General features: G+C 40.8%; 1 long non-coding RNA gene across 1 annotated transcript in view; it reads left to right on the top strand.

Annotated features, from left to right (window-relative positions):
- The window catches only part of LOC306805142, a 30,703-nt gene extending 12,867 nt beyond the window's left edge, over positions 1-17,836 (top strand). The window contains exons 2-3 of the long non-coding RNA XR_013775122.1: positions 5,548-5,714; positions 16,472-17,836. This is a non-coding gene — a long non-coding RNA (uncharacterized lncRNA). The remainder of the gene's footprint in view (positions 1-5,547; positions 5,715-16,471) is intronic.
- The last annotated feature ends 1,140 nt before the right edge of the window (positions 17,837-18,976 follow it).

Raw genomic sequence — 18,976 nt, forward strand, 5'->3', positions numbered from 1 at the left:
ACTTGGTCATAGAAGGAGATCAGGTTGGTCAAGCATGACCTGCCCCTCCTAAACCCATGCTGGCTGGGTGTGATACCCTGGCCATCCTGTGAATGCTGTGTAATGGCACTCAGTATAAACTGTTCCATTACCTTGCCAGGTACTGAGGTCAGGCTGACTGGCCTATAATTACCACAATCCTCCTTCCAGCCCTTCTTATGGGTGGGTGTCACACTGACCAGTTTCCAGTCATCTGGAACCTCACCAGTGAGCCAGGACTGTTGGTAAACAATGGAGAGTGGCTTTGCAGCTTCCTCATAGCCCTAGGATGGAACCTAGATTCATGAGCATCTAAGTGGCTCAGCAGGTCTCTGACTGCTTTCTCCTGGATAACAGGGGGACTATTGTGCTCCCTGACACCATCTACCAGCCCAAGAGGACTCTTATCTTGAAGACAACTTGTGTTTCTGTTGAAAGCTGAGGCAAAGAAGGTGTTCAATACCTCTGCTTTTCCCCCCATCTTTAGTTATTGAATTCTCTCCCACTTCTAATAGAGGACGGAGGTTGTCGTACCCTTAATTTTGCCATTATGTATTTATTTTCCTTCACAGAAGTTGCCGGTTTGAGTTCTAACTGGGCTTTTGCCTCTCTATTTTTTTTCTACATTCCCTACCAACCCCCTTAAATATTTCCTGACATATCTTACCCTCCTTCCAAAGGTGACGCACTCTCTTTTTTTTCCTTAGTTCCTTCAAGAGCTTTTTGCCCATCCAGACTGGTTGTTTTTCTTGTTGACTCGTCCTTTGGCACATGGGGACAGTCTGTTCTTGTTCCCTCAAGATCTCTGTTTTGAAGCATGCCCATCCTTCCAGGACTCCTCCGTTCTTAAGGGCTGCTTCCCAAGGAACTCTCTGAGTAAGTCTCTTGAATAGGCCAAAGTCTGCCCTCCAGTGTGAAAGTTTTATTGATGCTCCTCCTTATTTCTCCAAATATTGAGACCTTTATAATTTCATTATCATTATGTCCCAAATGGCCTCCAAACACCCCATCTCTCACCAGCCCATCTCTATTTGGAAACAGCAGGACAAGTGTAGTCCCTTCCTTGGTAGGCTCACTTACCAGCAGTCACAAGATGTTGTCCTCCACACACTCTAAGAACCTCCTAGACTGCCTATGTCTGCTGTGTTGAGTTCCCAGCAGATGCCTGATAGGTTAAAGTCACCTACAAGAACAAGGGCTGGTGATCTTGAAACATCCTCCAGCTGCTTGTAGAATAAGTTATCCATCTCCTCTTCCTGGTTAGGTGGTTGATAACAGATTCCCACCAGGATGCCTTCCTCCTGATCTTACCCATAGGCACTCAATTTTATTGTCATTAGTTTCAATTTCTATGGCATCAAGAGCCTCCCTCATATAAAGAGCTATCCCTCCACATCTTCTCCCTCTCCGGTCTCTTCTGAAGAGCTTGTAGTAATCCAGTGCAGTGCTCCAGTTTTGTGAGTCATCCCACCATGTGATGGTGACCATGTCATAGCTCTCTTGCTGTACCATGACTTCCAGCTCCTCTTGCTTGTTACCCATGCTGCCTGCATTCATGTATATGCACTTCATATGAACTGCTGGTTTCACCCTGACTCTGGCTTAGTACCCTTGGCTTGTTTTTGTAGAGCTTAGTTGCATCCTCTTCCCCCTTCAAACCCAGTTTAAAATCATCTCAATGAGTCCCGGCAATTCATGGGCTAGAATTTTTTGGCCCTTAACCAAGAAATGGAGCCCATCTAGGTCCAGTAGGCCAGGTGCTGTGAAAGTTGCCCTATCATCAAAGAACCCAAAATTCTGCTGATGACATCAGCCTTCAAGCCACTTGTTGATAATGTGGGCTGTCTTGTTCCTTTTGTTATTTGTCTGTGTCACTGAAAGGACTGGGCAGAACACCACCTGTACTCCTTGACCCAGAGCCCTGAAGTCCCTTTTAATTGCCCTGGTCCTCTTCTTTTCAATCTCATCACTGCCAGCCTGGAGTATCAGCAGTGGGTAATAATCAGAGGGCTGAATCAGCCCAGGGAGTCTCCTGGTAACAGTCCTGTTCCCAGGCCTCAGGGAGGCAGCAAACCTCCCTGTCCGATGGGTCTGGTTGACATATAGGGCCCTCTGTTCTCCTCAGAAGGAGGGTACTACAACTACCCTTCTTTTCTTTTTAATGCTAGAGGCAGTGATCTGCCTGACATATGAAGTGTAATTGGGAGGCTCTCCAGGCAGAGTATTTTTTTCAACGTCATCAGGCTGACCCTCTCGGTCCATGGCTTCATACCTGTTCTGAAGTGGCACCTGAGTAGGTGATGGAGGTTGGGAGGGATTTTTATTACCTCTCCGAGTCTGAGGAGGGACCCATTTCCATCGCCCTTCATCAACTTGGTCTCCTCCTTCTGCCTGATGGTAGGAGGCATGGGAGTCCTCTGACATCTGGTGGGCTTCTCTCAGGAGTGGAAGGATGAAAATCCACCAGTCTAATTCCCTTTCTCTTTCTCTAATACTCCTTAGTCTTACTACTTCTTCCTTAAGCTCAGCCACCAGACAGAGGAGATCATTCACCTGTTCTCACCACACACAAGTTTACTACTGGGAGGCTCAAACACTCCTTGCAGGAAGTGGCCTGCACAGATGCATCCTTCTTGGAGGATTCTATTTGGCTTGGTACACTTTTACTAGCTATAGCTTTTGATTGCTTAGAGACCATTGCAGGAAGTGTGTGGGTGGGGGGGAAATCACCACCAAAATCAAGCTAAATAAAAATAACACTAGCAGGAGCATGCCTGCAACCCCACAGTGCAAACTACTATACCACGCTCCTGTTTGGTCCCTCCAGGTCACCATGCTCCCTACAGCCTTCTTTTAATCTCACCTCTGATAGCTGGAGGAAGCTCCACCCTGCACCTGAATAGCTAGTGAGAAAAAGGGGAACACCTGCCCAGCTTCCTGAGAACAAGGGAAGCACTTGCTCCAGCAGAAAGAATAATCTCCATGTGCTTGCCAAGTGCTGCTACAGAGTCCTTTAAGGATTCAGCTGAAATTTCCTTGTGCTTGATGCTGAACCGTTAATAGCTGTGATGGAGATCAGGATCTTTAGGATTCAGTCTGAGGGCAGATACCTCTGAAAATACTCTGCCTTATCTGATAAGGACAGTCTCCACACAAGAGGCCCAATATTAGGAAGAAAATTAAGAGATAAAACACCTTTGTTCAGCACCTGTGAGATGCTAGCAAGGAAGCCAACAGCTTTGCTAATTCTCCTGCCCCTACTTTTGGCTGTACAGCCTCTTCCTCAAGACCCCTTACTTTTCCCCTGGCTTGGATAAAGATTGAGATTTATGGAAAAAATCAATTTTTCTACAGTGCTCTGTGAAAGGAATGACATTTAGGTTTGTTTTGTTGTTGTTGTTGGTGGTGGTGGGGGGTGGGTTTTGAGCCTATGATGAAAATTCTGGAAATGCAAAGACCAGGTTGAATGATCACGTTTGAAATCTTAAGCACTTAGAAGAGATCTTGGAAACAGAGAGAAGTAGATGGAGCCAAGGAAAACAACATTTAAATTAGGCAGATATTGATTTAACTGAAATGACCATCAAGTTTTATTGATCTGAGAGATAAATATTGACAGAAGCATCCTCATGTATTCCCTAACCTGTGCAGTTGTTTTTCCCCTGAAACAGGTTTCCTTCTTTTCCCTTGTCCCTTCCCAGAGAATGTCTTACCTCAGCTGCTCTAAACTTGTGGTGTTTTTTAAAGCCAGCAGTGTTTTCCACCTTGCTGTTGTAAACATCAGAGACAGGAAAAATGGCTGTGACTTTATAAATCAATAAAGCCCTATGCCCAAACAGCTGTTAGCAAACTAAAAAGGTGCTTGGAAATCCAAACATCCTGTTATAAAGTAATAACAAAAGGCTCTGCAGCACAGTCATGTTCTTGGCTTCACTTATAGAGATTTTTTTTTTTTTTTAAGTGAAATTGCATTTTGAGGAAGTGATGATTTTTAATTTTTTTAGGGAAAAAATTATTACCTAATTCCTAATCCTCTCTAAAATATTTTATGGAACTTAAACTTTATTACTTTAATGTAGATGCCAGTTTACAAGGGCACAGAATCTTTGCAAGTAGTGGAGAAATGAAAATTTGGAGGGAAGGATCAAAATAGACAAATATAGGCCAATTGTGAAACAATTACTTTTGAACTATAAGCGTGGGTATACCTCTGTGGTAAAGGGGTGAAAATTCAAACATTTCAAACCTTGAAGAGCAGCTACATGATTGCAGTTCATCTGGACAAGTGTAGGATCCAAGTGAGGAAAGGGGGCTTTTGCTATGGATTTTGCTGAAATATTTAGAAATGTACAAATTCTGAAATAATTTTCAGAATTTTATAATGCTTAAGGTTCTGCATTCTGCACATGCACATGCAGAACCTTAAGACTGCCCAGGAAGGAAAATGTGAGGATCATGTGGTAATGTAAACGGAGGGAGGAAGATACAGATGGCTACAAATTCTCTCCAGGCAAGTTCTTGCCTTTTGAAAAACTAAATCTTTTTTTTTTTCCCGCTGAAAACAAATTCACTTTGGATTTAAGCAATCATTAAATGTGGAGACAGGGAACCCCCGCTAACCTTCTCCCTGTGGATCAGAAGTAACTCTGACCCTTGTATGTCTGAAATTGCCAGTTTGGGCAGCTAAAGAGAAAACCCAAGTGGAATTTAGACCTACATTTATGATAATTTAGATTTCATGGTGACCTAATTCTGAAATTACTTATCAGTTAATTTCACTCTGAGGAAATGGAGACATATTGAAACACTAATCTTAGAAAATTAGGATTTTGGTTACCTTGCTGAAAATAGTTAAAAGTTAGAAGTTGGAAGGGAGTAGTTATCTGAAACTTAAATAATTGATTGTTTGTCATTTCATGTTTGCTCAGCTGTACTTACAATGGGAAAAGATGAAACTAGTGAGCAGATCCAAAGGAAAATAGACAATGCAACCAGAAACCCATTCTTTGAAAAATTGGACTATCCCCAGAAATCATTTGTATTGTCATTAATAGAAAAGGTCAAGAGTTTAGGGTGAGGAAGACTCGCCTTACTTCATCCTTTTAAGACCCCTCCCCATGAAAATGACCCCAGACTTAATTTAAGAAGTCAATCACGCATGCTTAATAGCTATTCAAGCTAATTATCATAGGAAGCGAGGAATGGGAGGGGCTGTTATTATGAATATGTATTTGTTTGAATCCTTTGCTAATAAATAGACTTTGTGATCACCTGTGATTTGGCAGTGTGTATTAGAGGATTACTTCACGCTGCTGCCCAGTGCTGAATAAACATACACTTTCTAACTTTAAATTGTTAGAGAGTCTTTTGTCTGGCACAGTTGAGTATCAGTATTAGACCAATACTTATATACATATATACTTATATAATATACTCAATATTCAGAGGAAAGGGATTTATTCACAGCAAGCTCCTGTCAGAAGCAGATTGCCAATGGAAGAATGAGTTTGGGTTCATTGTATCTTTCAGATGTAAAGACAAGTTTTGAGTGGAAAGTCCAGAATAACAGAACCACTTGAATGTGGGTTGAAAGTGCCTGCCACCAAGAGAAATCAAACTGGGTTTGGAAAGAGCCCAAGGTGGAAGGGCCCAGTGGGGTGCCAGAGATGCTCTGTCCATCAGGAAGTAAGGAACAGGTATGTTTTTAATTACTAAGCAGCTATCTGTACAGAGCTTCAAAAACAGCTTTTTGAAAACTTGTGATTGTTTGGGAAGAAAAATCGTGACAAATAAACATCCTGATTTCATATTTCATATTTTATGTCAGATTTCCTTCATGGTTTTCCTCATCAGAAGTTGCTGTCTTTCAGCACTGTAGTCGTCTCTGACGTGAAAGCACCACAATTTTCTTTTGATATCATTTTGACTGAAATATTTTTTTTGTGTGTGTGGGAAAACATCTCCTTTGCTGTATCGTTTCAGAGAGCATCCAGTATGTTCCTGTGTTTACCATGTGCACTTTTTCTGGCATAATTATTGTGATGATGTACAGTTCTGTGTGTTTTTGTAGAAAAGGTTTATCAGAAAATACTATTCAAGCAAAGAGAAAGATTCCCATTTAAAACTCACTGATACTTTCCACGCAATTTTTCTGTTTGATTGGTACATTTAATGTCCCCAGGTCTTGTAAATGAGAAACCTGCATTAAAGAAATGGCCTAACAAACCAGGGACTGGGGAAACATTCAGTTGGCAACAAATGTGGACAAAGAGCTACAGTTTTAGAAGAATCATGACATGCTAAGACTATGACATTCCTGAAACAAACAGGCATCCTTAAGCATGGTCATACTATGATGAGCTGGGAATCATTTCCTCAACCTTCTCCTTCAAATTTCTTTGCCCAAGGTAAGATGGGATGAGTTCTGTGTATCCTCCAGAACCAAACCAACATTTTTTTTATCACCAGATTCTTTTACTGTATCTTCCCCTTAGATTTCATAAAAATAGTCCTGAAGGACAAGGTTTTATTCCTCCCACAATTATCAAGATTCTTGGAGCTTCCCAAGCTTCAAAAAAACCCCCAAACTTGAGGATTTTCTTCCTTCTCGTCTCAACATTCACTTAGAATTCCACCTGCTTAAAACAAATCCCTATCAATGCACAGGGTAGTGCAAGCAGACAGTGCCAAGCTGCTGCAGCTCCTCTCCAAGGATATAGGATCAGACCACGCCAAACTGAAAGTCACTGCCAGTGATGAGTTGCAGATATTTTTCTTTCTGCTCACTGAAAAATGTGTGGTGATTTCTTGAGGCCCTAAATGCAAGCAGGGTTTCTCTCCTTGCAGAAAACTCTATGTGTGTGCAAATGCCTTGAGATGGGGACACTTGAGATGGAGCCCACTTGGCACAGGATCTGTGGTGATGTGGCCTGAGAAGCATGCAATCATCACCTTCTTTCATTCTTCTGACTTTGTCCTTACCTTTCTGTTCTCAAACTTTCTGTTTTCTGTGGAGATAAACAGAGGTTTTCACCCAAGGCAGTCTTCCAGTCAACTGGAGGGAAAAACTGCAGGAAGAGACTGGAGGCTCAGATGATCCTAAAAATCATAGGATTAATCTTCATTTGTGATGGCTGCATATATGCAGTGCTCAGAAAATGTAAGGGCTCCCAGCAAATTCATATCATAGCTGTTTATTTTATTGTGCTTGTTCTTCAGCTGTCTAAAGCTGCATTGTTTTAACAGAGGCATGACTTTTCCTACAGCTTCTTACTTCTTCCTTGCAGCACATTGCTGGATAGGAAAACGACAAAAGGAAAAATATTATGGAGGGACATGTTACTGAATAAATTGACAGCCCAAGGAAATAGCAATAAGATGGGAGTAGATGTGGATCTCGAGCAAAGACAAAATATTGTGAGTAGATTATTATGGAGAATATGACAAATTTCTCAAGTCAGTCAGTCAATTTCTCAAGCAAGTCAGTAGATGTTTGTAAGTTGTTAATTAGCGATTAAATAATTATTTTAAAACAGAAGATAAATTTAATTGGTTTCTTTGCAAAGTAGTAAAATTTAGAGGACCAAATACTTTTAAATGTGGCATTAAAGCTACAACACTGATTCTGCCCATCACCTTAGAATCTTGGGTATTAGATTCTGCCTTTCACAAACTGCTGGGTTGTGTCAGATTCAATTTTGGCTCTGTTTTGTTGTAGGACATCACAGATGCTTTGAATACCCACTCATAAATAGAACATGGAAGTAATGGAAAGACTCCTTTGTAACTTGATATTGCAAGGGATTTCATCCTGATATACTAACCCTGTTAGTAAGTTAAATGAAATTTGACTTAATAAAATTGCTGTGTGAATCCATAGGGGAAATTAAAATCAAACCTGACTTTGAAAGTTTGAAATAGCACATTTATTTCTCACTCCATCCTGTTATTATTCACCATCTCATACTATGCTGAGAACAGAAAAAATAAATCCGAAAGAGAGGAGTTCTTCCCTAATTCTACTTCTCCAGAGCAGCAGGAATCTTTCAAAGAAATCTTCTTCCTATGAGAATTCGAATACAATTTTCAGACCTCCAAAAAGTGTGGTATTTAATAAAATAATTAAGTTAGAATCCGGACAGCCATGTAGCCTTCTGCTTGGCAGCTCTTTTGTGACTTCTGTTCAGCAGTACAGATGTAATAAGATTTGTTTCAGGAAATGTATCTGTTTGAATTTATTCTGGCTCTTTAGAAGATCCCAGTGAATGTCACAGATAAGGATATTATTGAAGGGAAAGGACCTTGTGGCTGCACAGCATTCTGTAAGTTCTAGCATGTTTTACTAACATTTCCACAAACAATTCCCACAGCCAAAAGCAATGTCCATATTTTTAAACTGATCCAACTGCAGCCTAATTAATTGTTTTGTATGAGTACGTTCTATAATGATTTTCCCCCTTCCCTTCCCTTCCCTTCCCTTCCCTTCCCTTCCCTTCCCTTCCCTTCCCTTCCCTTCCCTTCCCTTCCCTTCCCTTCCCTTCCCTTCCCTTCCCTTCCCTTCCTTCCCTTCCCTTCCCTTCCCCTCCTTCCCTTCCCTTCCCTTCTCTCCCTTCCCTTCCCCTTCCCTTCCCTCCCTTCCTTCCCTCCCTTCCCTTCCCTTCCCTTCCCTTCCCTTCCTTCCCCATTCCCTTCCCTTCCCTTCCCTTCCCTTCCCTTCCCTTCCCTTCCCTTCCCTTCCCTTCCCTTCCCTTCCCTTCCCTTCCCTTCCCTTCCCTTCCCTAGTAATTCAAACCAGTCATGTTTGCAAACTAGTTTTGCTATTGGTTTTATTGACTGTTCTTCCAGAATTTCTCCCTTGACAAGTTTCTTATTGTTCCTTAAGTGCTTATCTATTAAAATTAGCATGTGAACTTAGAGCATGAGGATATGGCCTTGATTTATGTTTTCTGGAGGTGACAGCAGCCTGTGCACTGGGATTTCCTGAGCACACAGGTATGGAGTGTCCCTCGGGGGCTCCATCACGATGGCTGTGCATGGATTGGCTCAGCAGTTTCAGTGTTTGCAGGAGCCCAGAGGCAGACAGGTTTTTTTCTGCTTTATAGCACAACTCCCTTCTGTTACAGACAGCAAGAAGAAAAAAAGGCAATTGTGTTATTTGTCTGGAGAAAGTGGCTGAGCTGTATTTTCTCTGTGCCCTTATGCTGACAAAATTTTTTGAGATCTGTCTTGAAATTAAGATGTGTCGGGATACACTTTTGAATTTTAACGTATTGTTTGATACTTTACTATAGTAAAGATATATTGGAGCTACCGAGTCATCATCATGCAGTTATCTCTTATACTGTAGGAGTTTTCAGCTGCACTCTTGGGAAGAACAAACTGTTTTTGAAGCTAATGGCTCTTTTTAATCATTGTAAGTCACATACAGCTGAACATCAGGTGCTTGCATAAGACCACACAGTTCACATATCTGCTCTTACAAATGGAAGAACTAACGACCAATTTCATATCCCATTCTTTAAACCTAAGAAAGAGAGCAAATTGAAAACTGGTACCATGATTATTTTTTAATGTTTAAAACAGGATTTCTCACTTGCTTATGTCTTCTTCCCAAGGAAATGCTCTGAGGTGCTGCAGTGCTAATCCTCATCACACAGTCTGTCTAAGATGATTCCTGGTGCTTAAACACAACCCCGGAAATCCAAGTTAAATTAGTTGGAGTAAATGTGAAGTTACTAAAGAGAAGCACTAGAGTACTAACAGATCCTTACTATGGTGCAATATGCATGTATGCAATGCATTCTCTGTTGCTTTTAGAACATTGAGATCTATGAATGGTATACTGACATGAAACCCTAATAATTAAAATAATCATGTAAGGAATTTGTAACACTGCTCCAGCTTGAAAAAAATCTAGGAGATTGCCTCTTTGGAACAGTGAAATCTCTGTTTTACCTGACGATTATAAATGGACTGGGTTTATATTTCCTTTTAATATCAGCAAAGGACTGTTTTGCCATAGTTCTTTATTCCATTAATGTTTTCACTGTAAGAGTATTTGAGATTTCCTCATTCTTGCATATGTATGAATCTCGTCTCAGTGAAATCTGCACCAGACACAAAACATTTCAGATATGCTGACAAGAATCATTAACATGCTTAGTAATTTTAAAAAGGTCTTTTAAGTATCTTAATCCAGCTGTATCATTGATTGCTACTAGCTCCACCTAATACAGGTTTGCATGAAGCTTCTTGGATGAAAAATTCAAAAAAGAATTTGCAATTTTAGGCGACCTTAAGGTAGGCTTTTCTTAATTTGAAAATAGAGGAAATTTCTGAAGAGAGGCAATTCAGTTGCTTTCTAAGATGGAATTCCTTGCTGTTGTAATGTCAAAAATTAGAGGCACCCAATGACTGTTTCAGTCTCCTCCTTAGACCTGCCCATGGAAAGGGAAGCTGGAGTACAGAGGAGCATAAAGAAAGCAGGGTGAAGAGAAGCCAGTATTGTCAATTGACTTAATAGAAATTACATTAAATATTACCAGAGGAGAAAGTAAAAAGGTGTCATGTAGTTTAGTGGGAATAAGCATTTATTCTTGTAGTGGTTTTGGTACACCGATTTGAGATTTCTAGGCTCATGTACCAATTTATGTGGTGGATCTAGCACTGGCTAAATTGCCAGAATTATTTACTCATTTCCTGCTGTGAGATAGGATTAGGAGGAAGGAAAAATAGACTCAGACTTTAAAGGGTACAAAGAAAAGCTTTATTACTAGAAACTATAAGAAAAAATAAGAATCAGAAAAAAAATTTCAGAACCTTCTCCTCCCCCCACAACTCCTTTTTCACTGATGACATACAGAAATAAATCAGTCAGTTTACCATCTGTAAAATAGTCATCTTCAATTTATGTCGGGAGAGGAGACTTCTCTTCAGTCTATGGAGATTTTTTTCTCCACAGGAAACAATTTTTCTCATGACCTTGATGTCACAGTGGATCAGCTGCCCAGGAGAATAGAAATCTGATCACTGTAAAATTTTCCTCCTCGCCTAACAGTCTTCCCACAACTGTTAGGGAGGACCATGTTTAACTTGTGGGGCACACTTAAAGAGTTATAACAATTCAAACAAAAGTTCTCTTCGTCTTTGAACAGAGGTCTTTATTCTTCTCTTCCCTGGGGGGCAGCAGGGGTCTTCTCTCTGTTCAAATTTCTCATGGGATCATATCTACTTCAGCATCTGCTTACTTTAGCACAAGTGCCTCTGCTTGTATCTACAGCTAGAACATTTCATCCACCCCATAATGCATTACATGAGTTACATGGAAAAGGGGAGTCTGATATATCAATAATATTTTCTCCATAGCCTTACAAGGAAGATTTCAGCTCAAGAGTGAGACATCTCCATCAATCCCTTCCATCTGGAACCTGACTTCTACTTCACTGACCTTGGTGTCTTCATGTTTATTCTGAGTGTGTCTATCACAGTCATTTTCTTTCACTCAGGAGAGATAACATAGTGTCTGCCAGTCTCATCTGGGCAATGAAAGAGTTAATATCTGTCTGGGCCTGTAGATGGTCATTGATCCCTGCTGGATGCTGGCTGGAGCTGTTTACCATGGATCATTCTTCAGTAGCCATGCTAGGGAACAGCTAGCATCTTAGAAGGGGCCCAGCCAGAAATGGTGTGTACTGCTCTGGCTGAATTCCATTCCAGGGGGCCTGGCTCAGACTAGGACTAGTTACCTTCTGAGAGGCGGAAACAGAAAAGAGATTCCCAGTATTTATTAATTTTAAAATGTGAATTTCACAGAGGTGTGTCCATCTCTTTCAGCTATTTAACTGGTTGTCAGTTCTCAAACCCAATCACTGATTGGTTTTTTTGTCAGACATAGAGGAAGCTACCCACAGGGAACTATTTCAGGAAATTAATACAAACCACTGCAAATCTGCACGATCACTACTTAATGAACATATCTAGCAAAATGTGCATTTTATGTGTGGAACTGTAGTTTCATTCGTAAAGCGAAGGAACTGTAAGCTTTGAAATGTGGAAGTTTTAAATCAGTGTGCGTCGATGGGAAATGGATGTTTATTAGTCATAAAATGACACATTAATGATTATCTGGTGATACTGAGTAATCTCTTTGTAGCAGAGTGTGTAATATTCCAGTCAGTAATTCCACTCATAGGGCTCAGAAATAGGTGGCTTTCTGGAGGCTCCTGTCCTTGTCCATTGACAATTTTGGAAGCCAAAGTATATAACTCAGTCTTAATGGTTCATTTTTGGATGGTGAAACTTAGGCAGTTTAGGGAAGGAAGTCCTATGCTCTCCATGATGCAGATCCTTAGATAGTGTTAAGCTGCCAAATAAATTTTAAAGGGAAGATTGAGGCCAAACTTGTGTTAGAGTACCTACCATGACAAACCTGGATCTCCTGTTAAGCAGCCTGCTTCCTGCTTGGGTATGGAGTTAAGCAACCTAACACTTTAGAATCCTTTGTACTTTTCCTGGGCTCAGTTTAAAGCTTTTCTTTTTGCTTTCTCTTTGTTTTACTCTTTGCTCTCAACTTCTGTTTTTCCTCATTTTCCTCATTTCTTGGTGATGGAGTTGTGCCATGTCATTAATTGTAAGAAGTGTGTCTGCAAATGTTAAAAGAATAATGGATTTTATTATGCTGTCACCACAGCCAAGTCGAGGAGGCCATCTTTAATGTATTATTGATACTCTAAACTATTATTTTTAATAGCATTATGCACTAGGAGAATGCTGCCAGTGGAATGGAAGCACAGATGAAGAACAGTTCTGCAGCAGTAATCCAGTAGGAAGTCAGTCTCTCAGAAGCATGATTGAACACATGCACTTTTTTACTTTGAACCATTAACTGTGAAGGATGGATTTACTGCTGGAAATACAGGATAATTTGACAAATTTTATTTTTTATATAGGTAAAATATTTTATATAGGTGAAAATCACATGGATAGAACTTACATGGTAAATTTTTACTCTTTTTCAGACTTAGCTAAATGAATTCCCTGTGGCAGTCCAGCATCAGTCATTGTAGGCACGTGACTTTGTAAGTGGTTCATGCATTATTTCCTCCTTGTCTTGGTTTGAAAGACAGGTGTTTGCTAAGGAAGACAGGAACCTCTCTTAAAATGGAAAATGTAAACTCCCTCCCTCCAAATTATTATAAATTTGAAATTAAGGAGCTCTCAGGCAAATATATGGAAATAGGCATAACAATTATTTACTAGGAAGAAAATAAAATAAAAATATAGTAATACAAAAAACCCAAACAAACAAATAAACAAAACCCCAGAACAAAACAAACCCAAAACACTGACAGACTCAGAATACAACCTGATACCATATCAGTCAGGGTGTTGGTAGCAGTCCAATTAGATGGTGGCTGCATCCTCCTGGAATGACAGATGTGGTTCACTGAAGCAGTGCTCCTGTAGAAGGAGTTTTTCTCTGCGGGTTCAGTGATGATATGGAAAGATCTGGTTTTTCTGTGGGAATCCAGTGGAAAAAGATTGCTCTGATGTCCCAAATCTCAGATTTTATCCAAGTAGAAAATACTTGTCTCCTCCTCCTGGATGGAGAATCTCACAATGCAATGATGTAATTTTATCAGTCATGCAGCGGGACTCTTGCTGAAGCTTGCTGCACAGTGTGATGATCAAAAAAGATCACACTGGTCATAAAAACCAGTGATCAAAACAGTTATTCTTTCTCACCCACTGCCTTTGGGCAAAAGGAATTCTTTTGATGCTCTTAATGTTAGAAATTTTGTAGGTATTTTATTTCTTTGCCTCGCATCTATCTTCATTCTTTTGCAGCTGTACCTGTGGCACTTCCCTGCTCATGTGTCATCCATCCTAGGTACAAAGAACTGCTTATTCCTGCAGCCTGTTACCTGATGGAACTGTTGCAGTGTCCTGTCCTCCTGCTGCTCCTCAGGCAAAGCAGGTCCAATTCTGCCATCTCTCTGACCTTCCTGCCCCTCTGTGCATGTATGGCACAGGACATTTCCTTCCCACCAGGAATAATCCTGGAGCTGTGTCTGCATATGGCATATGCATGGTCTATAGAGTTATATCCAGTGTCTTTCATAGCTAGCAATCATAGAGATTCATGCCTTCAGCATTTGTTTTTGACACAGAGCTAAAGGACAAGTTGCCTTTGCAATGTTTCCCCAAACACAAACATACCCTTTTCCTTCCAGCCCATGCACACGGCCCTGTGCACAGTGCTGAATGCACCTGCTGCTGCAGGAAAAGCCATTCCTTGCCATTGGAGTCAGGACAGTGTCCTTGCAGTCCTGGCATGACATTCCAGAAGCATCATTTGATATTGTCTCTGTGATATGCAGGACCATGACTCTGAAATATGATGCTGCTTTACTAAAAAGTCACTCTGCCTCCTGATCACTGAAGTTCTCCCATGGAAAGGAGTGTCTGAAGGAAAAAGGGATTTTTCAGAAGTACATATGTGTGTTCTGGTTTCACTTGAGGAATGCAGTGGTACCTTTTATAATTTTAATTTCTATTCCAAAGATGTTAATTGCACCTAGAGCTGCATCCAACACTGGGTTGTTACGTGTCCATAAATATTCTGGATCTGCCAATGTTGCTGAGGTGTTGCTGGAACCTTCTCAAGAATACCCATCTAACAACAGTTTCCTTGGATGGAAGTACTTTCAGAGGCCTGCCAGGGTCTGTTTAATGGGAAAGATTTAATAACATGGAGCAATTGGTGAGGCAAACAAATTGACAATGTGCATGGATTTGTATTTGCGTGCTAAGTATTTGCCAACATTAAAATCCCTTAACAATAAGCTTGTTTTCCCACCTCCATTAAGCCAATTATAACCCACATTACGTTGCACTGAATTCTCAGTTCCTAGACAACCTTACACTTGCTATAAAGATCTGAAAATTTCTGATAATTTTGTGCTGGGGGAAAAAAGGGAAATATCTGATCATATACAAAACTTTTGAGCTTATGGTGTAGAAACCTTGTGTAATGCATGAAAATAGGGTTTGACAACTCCAAACAATAACAGTGTTGCTGTGATCTTAACCAGGAATAACATTTCCTCTTTTCTGGTCCTGTTACAGCAACAAATTTTCCTAAGAAGTGGATCAAATTCATAATTGTAGATTCAGTAGTTTCAACTTGTTGGGCTACTAAAATTATTGGATTAGAAATGCAGGGAGAACAAGTAGGACATTAGGAAAGTAAACTCCTTTTAGCTGCTTGCTAGTAGATTAGAAGAGAGGTCATGGAGCAGGAGAAGGTAAGCGCACAGAGTAGCTCTGTGCTGTCTTATAAAACTGATGTTTCAAAACCCAGTAAATCCAGCAATTGCTTCCATCTACATGTGTATAATATTTTGATTTAGACAACAAATTTGCTTGTAGCTTCTAAGGATCCTTTACAGAAGTTTTACGTCACTAAGAATGATCTTAAGGATTTTCTTCCTACTGAGCTATGTGTTGTTTCTACAGGACTAAATTATTTAGCAGCTTATCTTCAGGACAGGTAAAAGGGCAGAGAGGTAAGTTCATCTATCAGGCACAGTGATGCTTAGCAGATATATGTAAACAACCTTTACGGCATTTCCGTGGCTTGGGGTTTCCTGGCTACACAACTGTAGCAGGAATGTTGCTTTTGCTGGCCAGGAGCAGCATTGATGTACTTCTCCTTCCCAAGAACCACTGAAGCTTTTCTGGGTGCCCTGGAGCAGAGTACTCCTGGTAGTGCCAGATATTAGAGGAGCCTTTATCTCTCTTTGCCAAGGCTGCCCTTTACAGAGCACCTCAAATCATCTCTCTGCCTTTTCTGCCTTGTGCTTGGGTCTGTGGCTGCTGAGGGTCTTTGGGGATTCTCCTGCCATGAACAGGAAGAGTTCAGACACATCACTGGAGGGCTGACTCGGCCTCTTTAATGATGTACTGGGAATGAAGTCCTGCTTTTTGCTTTTGAATATCACATGAAATGTTGGACCTCATTGTGTCCAGGTCACATCAGTTTCTTTCCTTCTGTGCAGGGCTGCTCTGGGTGTCAGAGCATCATGGCTAACTCTGCGTGTGTGCAGACTGGCCCCCAAGCAAGCCTCAGGGCAGGGCTTGTGCTTCATCTTTTCAGGTGTCCCCCTTGGCTTGGCAAGAGCCCGTGTTTGTCTGCTAACCACAGCCAAGCCATTGGGGGGGCATCCTCAGGCAGGATGGTGACCCCAGCCCCTTCTGCCTGACTTGGGGCTTTTGTTTAAATGTTTGCAACCAGACACTTAAGCAGCTGATATAATTTCAAACTAAAACTGGCAGCTGGCATCCAGCTCCTCAGCTGTGTCAGGTTGGAACACCCCACTGATATGCACAAACAAATGAAGCTAAGATTTTTATTTCCTTAACATCAGACTCTCCTCATTCCTGTCATTTTCAGGAACTCTCTGCCCATTATAAGTGCAAGTTCTGACATTGTATTTACCTCCTCCTCATTCAAGTGCTTCTAGGAGGAGGCATTCTCTGAAGCCCACTTTCCCTCTCTATAATATAACTGGATTAAAATCTTAGGCAAAGCATCCTTCCTCAGACTGTTTCCCCAGTGGAAGCAGAGCTCAAACCATAATGCATCCTTGCTGATGATTCTATAGCATAAAACAATAGTTATTCATATTTCTCTACAGTTTTGTCTAGAATACTAACTTTTTTTTTCTTTCTTCAGGCACTTCTGATTATGTATTTGAGCTCCAGAGGTCTTTTAATGGTCACCCTATGGAAATATGTTCAGCCCTACTGTTAAGAATTATTTTTCCTTGAAATTTTGTTCCTCACAAGGTTATTTCACTTTTCTGGACACTCTGTTTCTTGTTTTGGAGGTGTCAGTGACATATCTCCTATTTTTTCTTTTGCAGAAACAAGAAAAAAATTACATCTTTAAAAAAAGATTTACAGGGATATTGTTTGGAAGAAGTTTCTATGTGTTCAGCCATCTTATTCAATGCATTTTTTCAACTGAGATAAGGAGTTTTTTGCCATGGTAAATTCACACTGGATGAGAACTGCATTCAGAATCAGTATGTTCATTGGTAAATTAATTGTAGGAAATCCTAAAGGTTGTTATGGATTTTGTGGTACTGAATGTGTAGCCGGAATCTAATCTGGTCTTCTAAAGGTGTCATCACTAGATAAAGGCAAAGTGGAAAAATACTAAGTTGATGAATCATATTTGAAACTGAAATAAAGCTGAAACATCAGCTTTATACACAATCCCACACCTTCACACATACAAAAATGCTTTAACTTAGAAGAACATCCAGGTCTTTGATTCTATTGCCAAGCAAAGTAGTTTGGGACTGATCTGTGTCCAAGTAAAACCCCTGAGCAAAAGCCTGTCCTTGAGATCTTTCACACTTGAGTATTTCCATTGCTCCTATAATTCTCAATATACATTTATTCCTTTATCTTTCTATGACAATAATAATGATATTATATCTCCTATTATAGCCTAAGAACAAAAATTATCCTTATCTGATTAACTTGGGAAGCTTATTTTCTCTTCAAGGGTTCTTGAGACTCAAAGTCAGAGGTTTGCTCTCCAATAGTTTTAATGAGCAATTGTGGATAGCAACACATTGTCAGGTTTTGCAGTCACATTTAATCCTTCATTTACTCCTCTCACTAATATATGTCTAGAATTTATTTGGATAAATGGGCAGATGTTCAGCTGCAGTGAATTGGCACAGTTTTGTTTCAATGGGTGCATTTACCCTATGTGGATGTTGAGCTCCAATAATTAGCTTAAATATGTTTAACTGTTAGGGTAACCTTGGATTTGGTTTCCTTGCAGAAAATTGAATTTCTCTTAGGTGAAATGTTAGTAGCAAAAGTGCTCCAAAGAGCACTCGAACAAGAGTTCGAGTCTGCTTATATAGACTTCACATAAATTCCTTACGCGAATTACATCTGTGTAATAAGGGAGTAGATAAATTGCTGTATGACCCTGAAGACTGTGCAGATGGCACATTACAGACAGCCACTATTTGAAATACCACTTTTGGTCAAAAAATTGTGGGCGGATGCAAATATGCTGAGCTGTGCTTAGTAAAGTTCTGGATAACAAGCCTAGTGAGAAAGTTTGCAAGTAGCCAGGAGGCATAGCATTTCTCCAGGGTCATTCATTCATCTGAATTGGGAATGTGCCTGGAAAATGTTTCTTCAGGGTAATTGTACAAGCAGAGATTCTGCCTGTGAGTGATGCTTCACATCCTGCCAACATTGGAACAGACTGGGGAGCAGTCCCTGGGCCCTGGGATCAATGTGATGGACTGGGTTAGACTGTTGGAAATATAGGACTCCCCTGGACACAGATACACATGTAGCTTAGCAGACTAGATGTAATATCCTCTTTATTGTCTGAAGAATGAATGCCATGTCAGAGCATTTCCTCAGCTTCGGAAAGTCTGCCCAGAGATATTTACTGATGTTCTCTTATCCCCTTACAGCAGCAAGATGAAAATCAAACCATTTACTCAAGCTGCCCTTAAAAATTACAATCCAAAGTGATACGGGTCAATGGACAATAGAAGACATTGAGAATACCAAGAATTTAAAAAGTTTATAGAAAGCACAAGAAAATGTAGCACTGCTCCGGGATAGGGAAGGATGAATGGATATGCTTGCAGCCCACAAAGACGACTGCCGTCAGCCCACTACAATGTGGGCTGATCCCACATTGTAGGCAGCAGGTTGAGAGGGCATTTTGCCCCTCTACTCAGGTGAGATCCCACCTTCAGAGCTGCACTGAGCTCTGGGGCCCTAGCACAGGAGGATATGGAGCTGTTGGAGTGAGTCCAGAGGAGGTCATGGAGCTGCTCCAAGAGCTGGAGTCCCTCTACTCTGGAGCCAGGCTGGGAGAGCTGGAGAAGGCTCCAGGGAGACCTCAGAA

Source organism: Erithacus rubecula (assembly GCF_903797595.1).
Source record: "Erithacus rubecula genome assembly, chromosome: 9".
In the NCBI taxonomy this organism is placed as follows: domain Eukaryota; kingdom Metazoa; phylum Chordata; class Aves; order Passeriformes; family Muscicapidae; genus Erithacus; species Erithacus rubecula.